Source organism: Dipteris shenzhenensis, chromosome 12 (assembly GCF_047967505.1).
Source record: "Dipteris shenzhenensis isolate YYH24624 ecotype China chromosome 12, Dip_SZ_1.0, whole genome shotgun sequence".
NCBI lineage: Eukaryota > Viridiplantae > Streptophyta > Polypodiopsida > Gleicheniales > Dipteridaceae > Dipteris > Dipteris shenzhenensis.
In genome coordinates this window covers 44,503,512-44,515,006 of record NC_141607.1, presented here as the reverse complement: position 1 = coordinate 44,515,006, position 11,495 = coordinate 44,503,512, and the positions used below count along the sequence as shown (strand labels likewise).

At 50.0% G+C, this 11,495-nt stretch overlaps 2 pseudogenes; both read left to right on the top strand.

The window, feature by feature from the left end:
* Nucleotides 1-5,814: 5,814 nt before the first annotated feature.
* LOC147896269 (uncharacterized) lies at nucleotides 5,815-6,681 on the top strand (annotated as a pseudogene).
* Nucleotides 6,682-8,189: 1,508 nt separating this feature from the next.
* On the top strand, nucleotides 8,190-9,477 carry LOC147896268 (uncharacterized; annotated as a pseudogene).
* Nucleotides 9,478-11,495: the final 2,018 nt, after the last annotated feature.

Genomic DNA, 11,495 nt, shown 5'->3' with positions numbered 1-11,495 from the left:
CTCTCGGTGACTTCAACTCCCTACAATCCCTTCACCTATACGGATGCATGAGCTTGGCGGAGCTGCCATCAACCCTCGGCAACTTCAGCTCCCTGCAATCTCTTTGCCTATCCGCATGCACGAGCTTGGCGGAGCTGCCATCATCCCTCGGCAACCTCAACTCCCTACAATCTCTTTACCTATCTGCATGCATGAGCTTGGCGGAGCTGCCATCAACCCCCCTCGGCAACCTCAGCTCCCTATAATCTCTTGACCTATCTGGATGCATGAGCTTGGTGGAGCTACCATCAACCCTCGGCAACCTCAGCTCCCTGCAATTTCTTGACCTATGTGGATGCATGAGCTTGGCGGAGCTACCATCAACCTTCAGCAACCTCAGCTCCCTACAAAATCTAAACCTATTCGGATGCATAAGCTTAGCGGAGCTGCCATCAAGCCCCCACAGGAACCTCAGCTCCTTGCAATCCCTTTACCTATACGTATGCACGAGTTTTGAGGAGCTGTCATCAACCGTCAGCAACCTCAACTCTCTACAATCCCTTCACTTATACGAATGCACAAGATTGGCAGAGCTACCATCATCCCTTGGCAACCTCAGCTCTCTGCAATCTCTTGACCTATCCGGATGCATGCGCTTGGCAGAGCTATCATCAACCCTCGACAACCTTAGCTCCCTACAATCTCTTGACCTGTCCGAATGCATGAGCTTGGCAGAGCTACCGTCAACCCTCGGCACCGTGAGCTTCCTGCAAACTCTTGACCTATTCGGATGCATGAGCTTGGCGGAGCTCCATCAAGCCCCCTTGCCAACCTGAGCTCCCTACAATCTCTTGACCTATCCGGATGCACCAGCTTGGCGGAGCTGCCATCAACCCTCGGCAACCTCATCTCCCTACAATCCCTTCACCTATACGAATGCACGAGCTTGGCGAAGCTACCATTAACCCTCGGCAACCTCAGCTCCCTGCAATCTCTTTACCTATCCGCATGCACGAGCTTGGCAGAGCTGCCATCAACCCCCCTCGATAACCTCAGCTCTCTGCAATCTCTTGACCTATCCAGATGCATGAGCTTGGTGGAGCTGCCATCAACCCTCGGCAACCTCAGCTCCCTGCAATCTCTTGACCTATCTAGATGCATGAGCTTGGCGGAGCTACCATCAACCCTCGACAACCTTAGCTTTGTGCAATCTCTTCGCCTATCCAGATGCATGAGCTTGGTGGAGCTGCCATCAACCCACGGCAACCTAAGCTCCCTTCAATCTATTGACCTATCTAGATGCAGGTGCTTGGCGGAGTTGCCATCAACCCTCGGCAACCTCGCCTCCGTGCAATCTCTTGACCTATCCGAATGCACGAGCTTGGCGGAGCTACCGTCAACCCTCGGCAACCTCAGCTCCCTGCAATCTCTTCGCCTATATGGATGCATGAGCTTGGCGGAGCTGCCATCAACCCTCGGTAACCTCAGCTCTCTACAATTTCTTGACCTATTCGGATGCACGAGCTTGGCGGAGCTGCCATTAACCCTCGGCAACCTCAGCTCCTTGCAATATCTTAACCTATTCAGATGCACGAGCTTGGTAGAGCTGCCATCATGCCCCCTCGGCAACCTCAGCTCCCTGCAATCTCTTGACCTATCCAGATGCACGAGCTTGGCAGAGCTACCATCAACCCTTGGCAACCTCAGCTCCCTGCAATCTCTTCACCTAGTCAGATACATGAGCTTGGCAGAGCTGCCATCAACCCTCGGCAACCTCAGCTCCCTGCAATCTCTTCACCTAGTCAGATGCACGAGCTTGGCAGAGCTGCCATCAACCCTCGGCAACCTCAGCTCCTTGCAATCTCTTGACCTATTTGGATGCACGAGCTTCGCGGAGCTACCATTAACCCTTGGCAACCTTAGCTCACTGCATCTCTTGACCTATTGGGATGCAGGAGCTTGGCAGAGCTGCCATCAACCCTCGGCAACCTCAACTCCATGCAATCTCCTCGCCTATATAGATGCACAAGCTTGGCGGAGCTGCCATCAACCCTCGGCAACCTAAGCTCCCTCCAATCTCTTGACCGATCTGGATGCATGCACTTGGCGGAGTTGCCATCAACCCTTGGCAACCTAACCTCCCTACAATCTCTTGACCTATCTGGATGCACGAGCTTGGTGGAGCTACTATCAACCCTCGGCAACCTCAGCTCCCTGTAATCTCTTCGCCTATACGGATGCATGAGCTTGGCGGAGCTACCATCAACCCTCGGCAACTTCAGCTCCCTGCAATTTCTTGACTTATTCAGATGCACGAGCTTGGCAAAACGGCCATCAACCCTCGGCAACCGCAGCTACTTGCAATATCATAACCTACTCGCATGCACAAGCTTGGGGAAGCTACCATCAAGCCCCCTCGGTAACCTCAGCTCCCTGCAATCTCTTTACCTATTCGGATGCACGAGCTTGGCGGAGCTGCCATCAACCCTTGGCAACCTCAGCTCCTTGCAATCTCTTTGCCTAGTCGGATACACGAGCTTGGGGGAGCTGCCATCAACCCTCGGCAACCTCAGCTCCCTGCAATCTCTTCACCTAGTCAGATGCACGAGCTTGGCGGAGCTACCATCAACCCTGGGCAACCTCAGCTCCCTGCAATCTCTTGACCTATCCGGATGCATGAGCTTGGCAGAGCTGCCATCAACCCTCGGCAACCTTAGCTCCCTGCAAGCTCTTGACCTATCCGGATGCACGAGCTTGGCGGAGCTGCCATCAACCCTCAACAACCTCAGCTGCCTGCAATATCTTAACGTATTCGAATGCACGAGCTTGGCGAAGCTGCCATCAAGCCCCCTCGGCAACCTCAGCTCCCTGCAATCCCTTTACCTATATAGATGCACGAGCTTGGCGGAGCTGTTTTCAACCCTCGGCAACCTCAGCTCCCTTCAATCTCTTTACCTATCCGCATGCACGAGCTTGGCGAAGCTGCCATGTCCCAAAACCAAGGGACGCACCTTTTCCACCATTGGACACACCTTTTGATGAAGATTTTTGACTCCTCACCCAACGGAGACACCCCATTGTGGAAAAAAGGACACCTCTTTTCGTGTGGGCACACCCCTTTTGAAAACAGGGTCACACCTCTTCATGAAAAGGTAGACCTATTCCAAGGGTCACACCCCTTCGAATAGGCACACCTTTTGGCACTAAGCACCTTATAAAAGGGTACCTAAAGGGGAACCAGCCCTATACCCAAGGCCCAACCGTATACTACCCAAGGGTTAATTAAACCCACGTTTTAATTTTCTGGTAACCACCACCCAGCACTAGGCATCCAAATCAAAAAAACGTGAAATCTAGAATTCTGTTTTGCCATTTTCTGCCGTACGTGATTGCGCCATCTTCTTCCAGCCACCATGTGCCTCTCGTCAACCTCCACCTTGCATCATTCTCGATGGCCTGCACCAACCGATCCTATTGCATACCTGCCTGCATGACTTGGTGATCGAACAGGCCCCCTTTGCATCCTCTATCGTCAACTTGTTGCCTCGATTTTTGCAAACAGAGCCAAGGTGCCGGAAATTTGCCATGAGTACCTGCGATCAATAGCCTTTGCTAGCAGATGCAATGATCTGTTTCAAGCCTCTGCCAACGAATTTCTTCTAAGCCTCTCTTGATTGTGATCAGCAACCCCGATGCCCTTATCATCTTGATTCAGACCAGCCTGGATCCTGCTGGCTCATCTCACCACCTTAGCTTGTGAACAGCGGTAGGCCAAGCCCTGCACTCCCATGGTATGTGGCAAATAACACAGTCTTAGCGCAGAAGACAGTGCCAGGTTCCATGCAATTTGCCCTCTTCTATTAGTTGCCTCTGCCATGCCTCAATCCATCTTGAAAGTCTCGCCAGGCACCCCTTAATTGATGGACCTCCGGAAGAGAGATTTTCAAGCCTTGCTATGCAACTAATTGGCACATCTAATCTATGCTAGGTGGATTCTTTCCATTCTATTTCTAAGAATTCTCTTTCATATTGTTATTTGATGCTCATTATCAAATTAGAGCAAATGAAGGCCTTCTCCTTAAAGCATGGAAACCCCTGGTAATTCCCTCGTCCCTTCAAGGACACCTCAGGCATCATCTACCACACAATATCATGTTCAGATTGCACAACCAGCCCATTTCGGAGCTTTTGCATCGTGGGTCTTCTGTGTCACGTGCCCTTCTTGTGACTAGGACCACATCCTATACCTTCTGTGTGAGGCACCTTAGTTGCATTACTTCCTCAGCACAGTCCAGGTTGTGTTCCATGAGACACGTAGTGCTACCATCAAGCCCCCTCGGCAACCTTAGCTCCCTGCAATCCCTTGACCTATCCGAATGCACGAGCTTGGCGGAGCTGCCATCAACCCTCGGCAAGCTCAGCTCCCTACAATCCCTTCACCTATACGGATGCACAAACTTGGCGAAGTTGCCATCAAGTTTGACCAACTTGAGCTCCTTATACATCTACGGGCTGTAACATATCCCTCGAGTATTCATTGTGTAAAAACCCCATATCTTGTGTGTTCAAGGGTATTTTAAAAACCCACTACATATTGTTTTTTATAATCTAGACATGCCTCTTCTAACCTTATTCCTATCCCAATGCATTAACTTGTCATCCACCACTTTCTCTTTATGTGGACAATACTATCCGTGGGAAATAAAATCACAATCTACAACTCTAATCATCACGCCACCAGCAAGTTCATAACTCACCTCACTCCTGCCCTCTCCCCCTCACCCACACCACATGTGAAGTGCCTACTCCCCCTCCCCCTCTCCCTACTCCCCCCTGACTTCCTCCCTCTCCCCACATTGGGCATGCGTAGCATATGGGGGGCCTCCCCCAGATGTGATGCGCCATATGTGGGTGTTTTTTTTGGGATAAATTGTTTAATTTTTAAAACTGTTGTTGATTATTAAAAAAAAGCTTCTTGAAAATATATAGAACCTTTTGGGGAAATTCCTTTTTGAGAATTATTATTATTAGTTTTTAAACAAATTGTTTTAAAAATATATAGGCATTATAATTTTATTTTATTTTGAAATTCATCTTTTCTTGTCAACATTATACACAAGGCATGCTCACAAGTACTTATATTGAAAATTTTTTGAAATTCGTCTTGTCTTGTCAACATTATTACTCCAAGTGTGCATGGGAAGGCTCCACGTCTTCAGCTTCTACAGGGAAAATTTTTGTGTCCTCCTCCTCTTCGTATGCTAGTTCTCTCATCTACATCCTTTGTCGCTGAGATACGTGACCTTGGCATCAAGGGGTTCACCTCGCAAAATTATGGTGTACCACGTGCATTCAAAACGAGGGGTCTTTTAATTCACAGGTCCTCACTTCTACTAAACTTCTGCAAAATATCCCTCTGTAATATGCCTATTCGCACTCTCTCATTTTTGTTACTTCTACTAAACTTGCACCTTCTTCTTCTGCTACTACCTCACAGGTCCTTCCCTCGGAACTCTGAAGACTTTACCTATCGAGAGGCGAAGACGCCACATTGCGGCCAACCCTCAGTGACCTCAGCTCCCTACAATTTCTTGACCTATCTGGATGCACGAGCTTGGCAGAGCTGCCATCAACCCTCAGCACCTCAGCTCCTTGCAATATCTTAACCTATTTAGATGCACGAGCTTGGAAGAGCTACCATCAAACCCCCTCGGTAACCTCAGCTCCCTGCAATCTCTTTACCTATCTACATGCACGAGCTTAGCGGAGCTGCCATCAAACCCCCTCAGCAACCTTAGCTCCCTGCAATCTCTTAACCTATCCAGATGCACGAGTATGGCGGAGCTGCCATCAACCCTCGGTAACCTCAGCTCTCTGCAATCTCCTTACCTATCCAGATGCATGAGCTTGTTGCAGTTGCCATCAACCCTCGGCAACCTCAACTCCCTGCAATCTCTTGACCTATCCGGATGCACGAGCTTGGCGGAGCTGCCATCAACCCCCCTCGGCAACCTCAGCTCCCTACAATCTCTTTACCGACCCAGATGCACAAGCTTGGCAGAGCTGCCATCAACCCTCGGCAACCTCAGCTCCCTGCAATCTCTTGACCTATCCAGATGCACGAGCTTGGTAGAGCTACCATGAACCCTCGGCAACCTCAACTCCCTGCAATCTCTTTACCTATCTGCATGCACGAGCTTGGCGGAGCTACCATCAACCCCCCTCAACAACCTCAGTTCCCTGTAATCTCTTGACTTATCTGGATGCACGAGCTTAGTGGAGCTGCCATCCACCCTCGGCAACCTCAGCTCCCTGCAATTTCTTGATGTATGTGGATGCACAAGATTGGGGGAGCTGCCATCAACCTTCAGCAACCTCAGCTCCGTGCAAAATCTTAACCTATTCGGATGCACAAGCTTGGCGAAGCTACCATGAAGCCCCCTCGGCAACCTTAACTCCCTGGAATCCCTTTACCTACATGGATGCACGAGCTTGGCGGAGCTGCCATCAACCCTCTACAACCTCAGCTCCCTACAATCCCTTCACCTATATGGATGCACGAGCTTGGCACAGCTGCCATCAATCGTTGGCAACCTCAGCTCCCTGCAATCTCTTGACCTATCTGGATGCACGTGCTTGGTGGAGTTGCCATCAACCCTCGACAACCTCAGCTCCCTGCAATCTCTTGACCTATCCGGATGAACGAGCTTGGCGGAGCTACCGTCAACCCTTGGCAACCTCAGCTCCCTGCAATATCTTAACCTATTCGGATGCACGAGCTTGGAGGAGCTGCCATCAAGCCCCCTCGCCAACCTCAGCTCCTTGCAATCTCTTGACCTATCTGGATGCACGAGCTTGGTGGAGCTGCCATCAACCCTCGGCAACCATAGCTCCCTACAATACGAATGCATGAGCTTGGTGGAGCTGCCATCAACCCTCGACAACCTCAGCTCCCTGCAATCTCTTCACCTAGTCAGATGCATGAGCTTGGCGGAGCTGCCATCAACCCTCGGCAACCTCATCTCTCTACAATCTCTTGACCTATCCGGATGCACGAGCTTGGTGGAGCTGCCATCAACCCTTAGCATTCTCAGCTCCATGCAATCTCTTGACCTATTCGGATGCACGAGCTTGGCGGAGCTGCCATCAACCCTCGGCAACCTCAGCTCCTTGCAATCTCTTCGCTTATCCAGATGCACAAGCTTGGCGGAGCTGCCATCAACCCTCGGCAACCTAAGCTCCCTGTAATCTCTTGACCTATCTGGATGCATGCGCTTGGCGGAGTTGCCATCAATCCTCGGCAACCTCACCTCCCTACAATCTCTTGACCTATCTGGATGCACGAGCTTGGCAGAGCTGCCATTAACCCTTGGCAACCTCAGCTCCTTGTAATCTCTTCACATATATGGATGCACGAGCTAGGCGGAGCTGCCATCAACCCTTGGCAACCTCAGCTCCCTACAATTTCTTGACCTATTTAGATGCACGAGCTTGGCGGAGCAGCCATCAACCCTCGGCAACCTCACCTCCTTGCAATATCTTAACCTATTTGGATGCATGAGCTTGCCGGAGCTGCCATCAAGCCCCCTCGACAACCTCAGCTCCCTGCAATCTCTTTACCTATCCGGATGCACGAGCTTGGTGGATCTGCCATCAACCCTCAGCAATCTCAGCTCCCTGCAATCTCTTTGCCTAGTCGGATGCACGAGCTCGTTGGCGGAGCTACCATCAACTGTCGGCAACCTCAGCTCCCTGCAATCTCTTCACCTAGTCAAATGCACGAGCTTGGCAGAGCTGCCATCAACCCTCGGCATCCTCAGCTCCCTGCAATCTCTTGACCTATCCAGATGCACAAGCTTGGCGGAGCTGCCATCAACCCTTGATAACCTCAGCTCTTTGCAATCTCTTCACCTATCCGGATGCACGAGCTTGGCGGAGCTGCCATCAACCCTCGACAACCTCAGCTCCCTGCAATATCTTAACCTATTCAGATGCACGAGCTTGGTGGTGCTGCCATCAAGCCCCCTCGGCCACCTTAGCTCCCTGCAATCTCTTGACCTATCGGGATGCACGAGCTTGGCGGACCTGCCATCAACCCTCAGCAACCTCAGCTCCCTACAATCCCTTCACCTATATGGATGCACGAGCTTGGCGGAGCTGCCATCAACCCTTGGCAACCTCAGCTCCCTGCAATCTCTTGACCTATCCAGATGCAGGAGCTTGGTAGAGCTGCCATCAACCCTCGGCAACCTCAGCTCCTTGCAATCTATTTACCTATCTGCATGCATGAGCTTGGCGGAGCTACCATCAACCCCCCTCGGCAACCACAGCTTCCTGCAATCTCTTGACCTATCCAGATGCACGAGCTTGGTGGAGCTGCCATACACCCTCGACAACCTCAACTCCCTACAATTTCTTGACCTTTGTGGATGCACGAGCTTGGCGGAGCTGCCATCAACCTTCAACAACCTTCGCTCCCTGCAAAATCTTAACCTATTTGGATGCACGAGCTCGGCATAGCTGCCATCAAGCCCCCTTGGCAATGTCAATGGCCTACAATCCCTTTACCTATACAGATGCACGAGTTTGGCGAAGCTGTCATCAACCCTCAGCAACCTCAGCTCCCTACAATCCCTTCACCTATATGGATGCACGAGCTTGGCGGAGTTGCCATCAACCCTTGGCAACCTCAGCTCCCTGCAATATCTTGACCTATCTGGATGCACGCGCTTGGCAGAGCTGCCATCAACCCTCGGCAACCTCAGCTCCTTGCAATCTCTTGACCTATCCGGATGAACGAGCTTGGCGGAGTTGCCGTCAACCCTCGGTAACCTCAGCTCCCTGCAATATCTTAACCTATTTGGATGCATGATCTTGGCGGAGCTGCCATCAAGCCCCCTCGCCAACCTCAGCTCCCTACAATCTCTTGACCTATCCGGATGCACAAGCTTGGTGGAGCTGCCATCAACCCTTGGCAATCGTAGCTCCCTACAATCCCTTCACCTATACGAATGCACGAGCTTGGTGGAGCTGCCATCAACCCTCGACAATCTCAGCTCCCTGCAATCTCATCACCTTGTCAGATGCAGGAGCTTGGCAGAGCTGCCATCAACCCTCGGCAACCTCAACTCCCTGCAATCTCTTGACCTATCCGGATGCACGAGCTTGGTGGAGCTGCCATCAACCCTTGGCAACCTCAGCTTCCTGCAATCTCTGTACCTATCTGGATGCACGAGCTTGGCAGAGCTACCATCAACCCTCGACAACCTCAGCTCCCTGCAATCTCTTCACTTATCCGGATGCACGAGCTTGGCGAAGCTGCCATCAACCCTTGGCAACCTAAGCTCCCTACAATCTCTTGTCCTATCTGAATGCACGCGCTTGGCGGAGTTGCCATCAACCCTCGGCAACCTCACCTTCCTACAATCTCTTGACCTATCTGGATGCACAAGCTGGGCGGAGCTGCCATCAACCCTCGGCAACCTCAGCTCCCTATAATCTCTTCGCCTATACGAATGCACGAGCTTGGCGGAGCTACCATCAACCCTTAGTAACCTCAGCTCCCTGCAATTTCTTGACCTATTCGGATGCACGAGCTTTGCGGAGCGGCCATCAACCCTTGGCAACCTCAGCTCCTTGCAATATCTTAAGCTATTCGGATGCACGAGCTTGGCGAAGCTGCCATCAAGCCCCCTCGACAACCTCAGCTACCTCAAATCTCTTTACCTATCCGGATGCACGAGCTTGGCGGAGCTACCATCAACCCTTAGCAACCTCAGCTCCCTGCAATCTCTTTGCCTAGTCGGATACACGAGCTTGTTGGTGGAGCTGCCATCAACCGTCGGCAACCTCAGCTCCCTGCAATCTCTTCACCTAGTCAGATGCACGAGCTTGGCAGAGCTACCATCAACCCTCGGCAACCTCAGCTCCCTGCAATCTCATGACCTATCCGAATGCACGAGCTTGGCAGAGCTGCCATCAACCCTCGGCAACCTCAGCTCCCTGCAATCTCTTGACCTATCCGGATGCACGAGCTTGGCGGAGATTCCATCTACCCTCAAAAACCTCAGCTCCCTGCAATATCTTAACCTATTCGGATGCAATGCTAAAGAGACCTCTTTGCATCTTGCAAAATGTGCTAAAGAGACCTCTTTGCATCTTGCAAAAATATTGAGGGTAGTGTTGTAAAATACATTTTCATGGAAATTTTGATTGCTGGAAACAAGGAGGCCACCAAGGAGTTGGATGAGATTGGCTTTTAGGAGGTCCTATGGAGTATCACTACTGGGTCCTCAGCCACAATAGGGACAAAATACACAAGAGACTCTCAATGCTATAATCAAGAAGACACGAGACAAGAATGGAGAAGAAGTATAATTGATTTCCCATTGTATTGTATGAATCACATGTATATATGAAGATCCATACCTTTCATGAGAGGCTCATACACTTTGGCATCACATGCATACACCCAGTGGCATCATAGCTTAAGGATAGACATGCATGTTTATGCCTTAACACATGGCACTCACAATGGACTATTTGGATCCACAATGCGCATGAGTAGAAGCCAGATGCCTTATGTGCATGTGCAAATAGGAAGAAGTACAATCCTTTTAGGTAGAGCTGAGGCAATGAACCTATGAGTGCATAAATAAAGAGAAATAGTAGGCATGAGATGCCCCACTCTTGAAGAAGCTTCAATTGGTACATAAATGTACAGCTTTTGCCTCATTATTGCAATGATAGTACCCGAATCGACTGCATCAATCCACAACAAACCTCAAATCTTCTCATCTACAACTTTGCAAAAAGTTACCTTTTGTTGCAATGAACCAGATACATGGTGTAGGCGCTCCATCCGATCTTTGATCTGGTATTGCCCCTCATCACTGCTTTAATCTTCATTGACTCTTGGCATTTCATTAATTGGAAAAGATAAGGAGATTAAAAGATATCCTGAAATTAGTTTATTAGGGTACAACAATAAAGAATCAAGCTTGTGCAAGAATGATGAAAACTAGTCCACAAGTCTACAACCACAATCATCCGCATCTCTCTACACCACAAAATTCGCACAAGGCTATCACACCCCACCACAAGAACCCACAATGGCCCAAGAAGACCTCTACAAATTTATTAGGTCTGCATCTGCAACACGGCAAATAACATTCCGCGATCGAATACCACAACCATCTGCATTTATCTTCTTCATATAACTTTCAATCCAGAATAGATCTCGATAGTAATCTTCTTCCTCTAAGTCATCTTTCTAAGTAGAGAGTGGAGGCATCCTTCTGAGAATTTTTGATGATTGCTACATGTGAATTTAAGATTGAAGATCATGGTGCATAGATAAAGTTTTGGAGGCTCCTTAATGACTAATTTCTAAAGAATGGGTTCCCCTTTACTAGAGTTTAAAGGCTTCATGGCTAATGATGCAGGTGCAAATTTCCTTGCAGTTAGAAATGTGTATAATGGTGGGCCTATAAATGTAATGGAGAGTAAAGACAGGA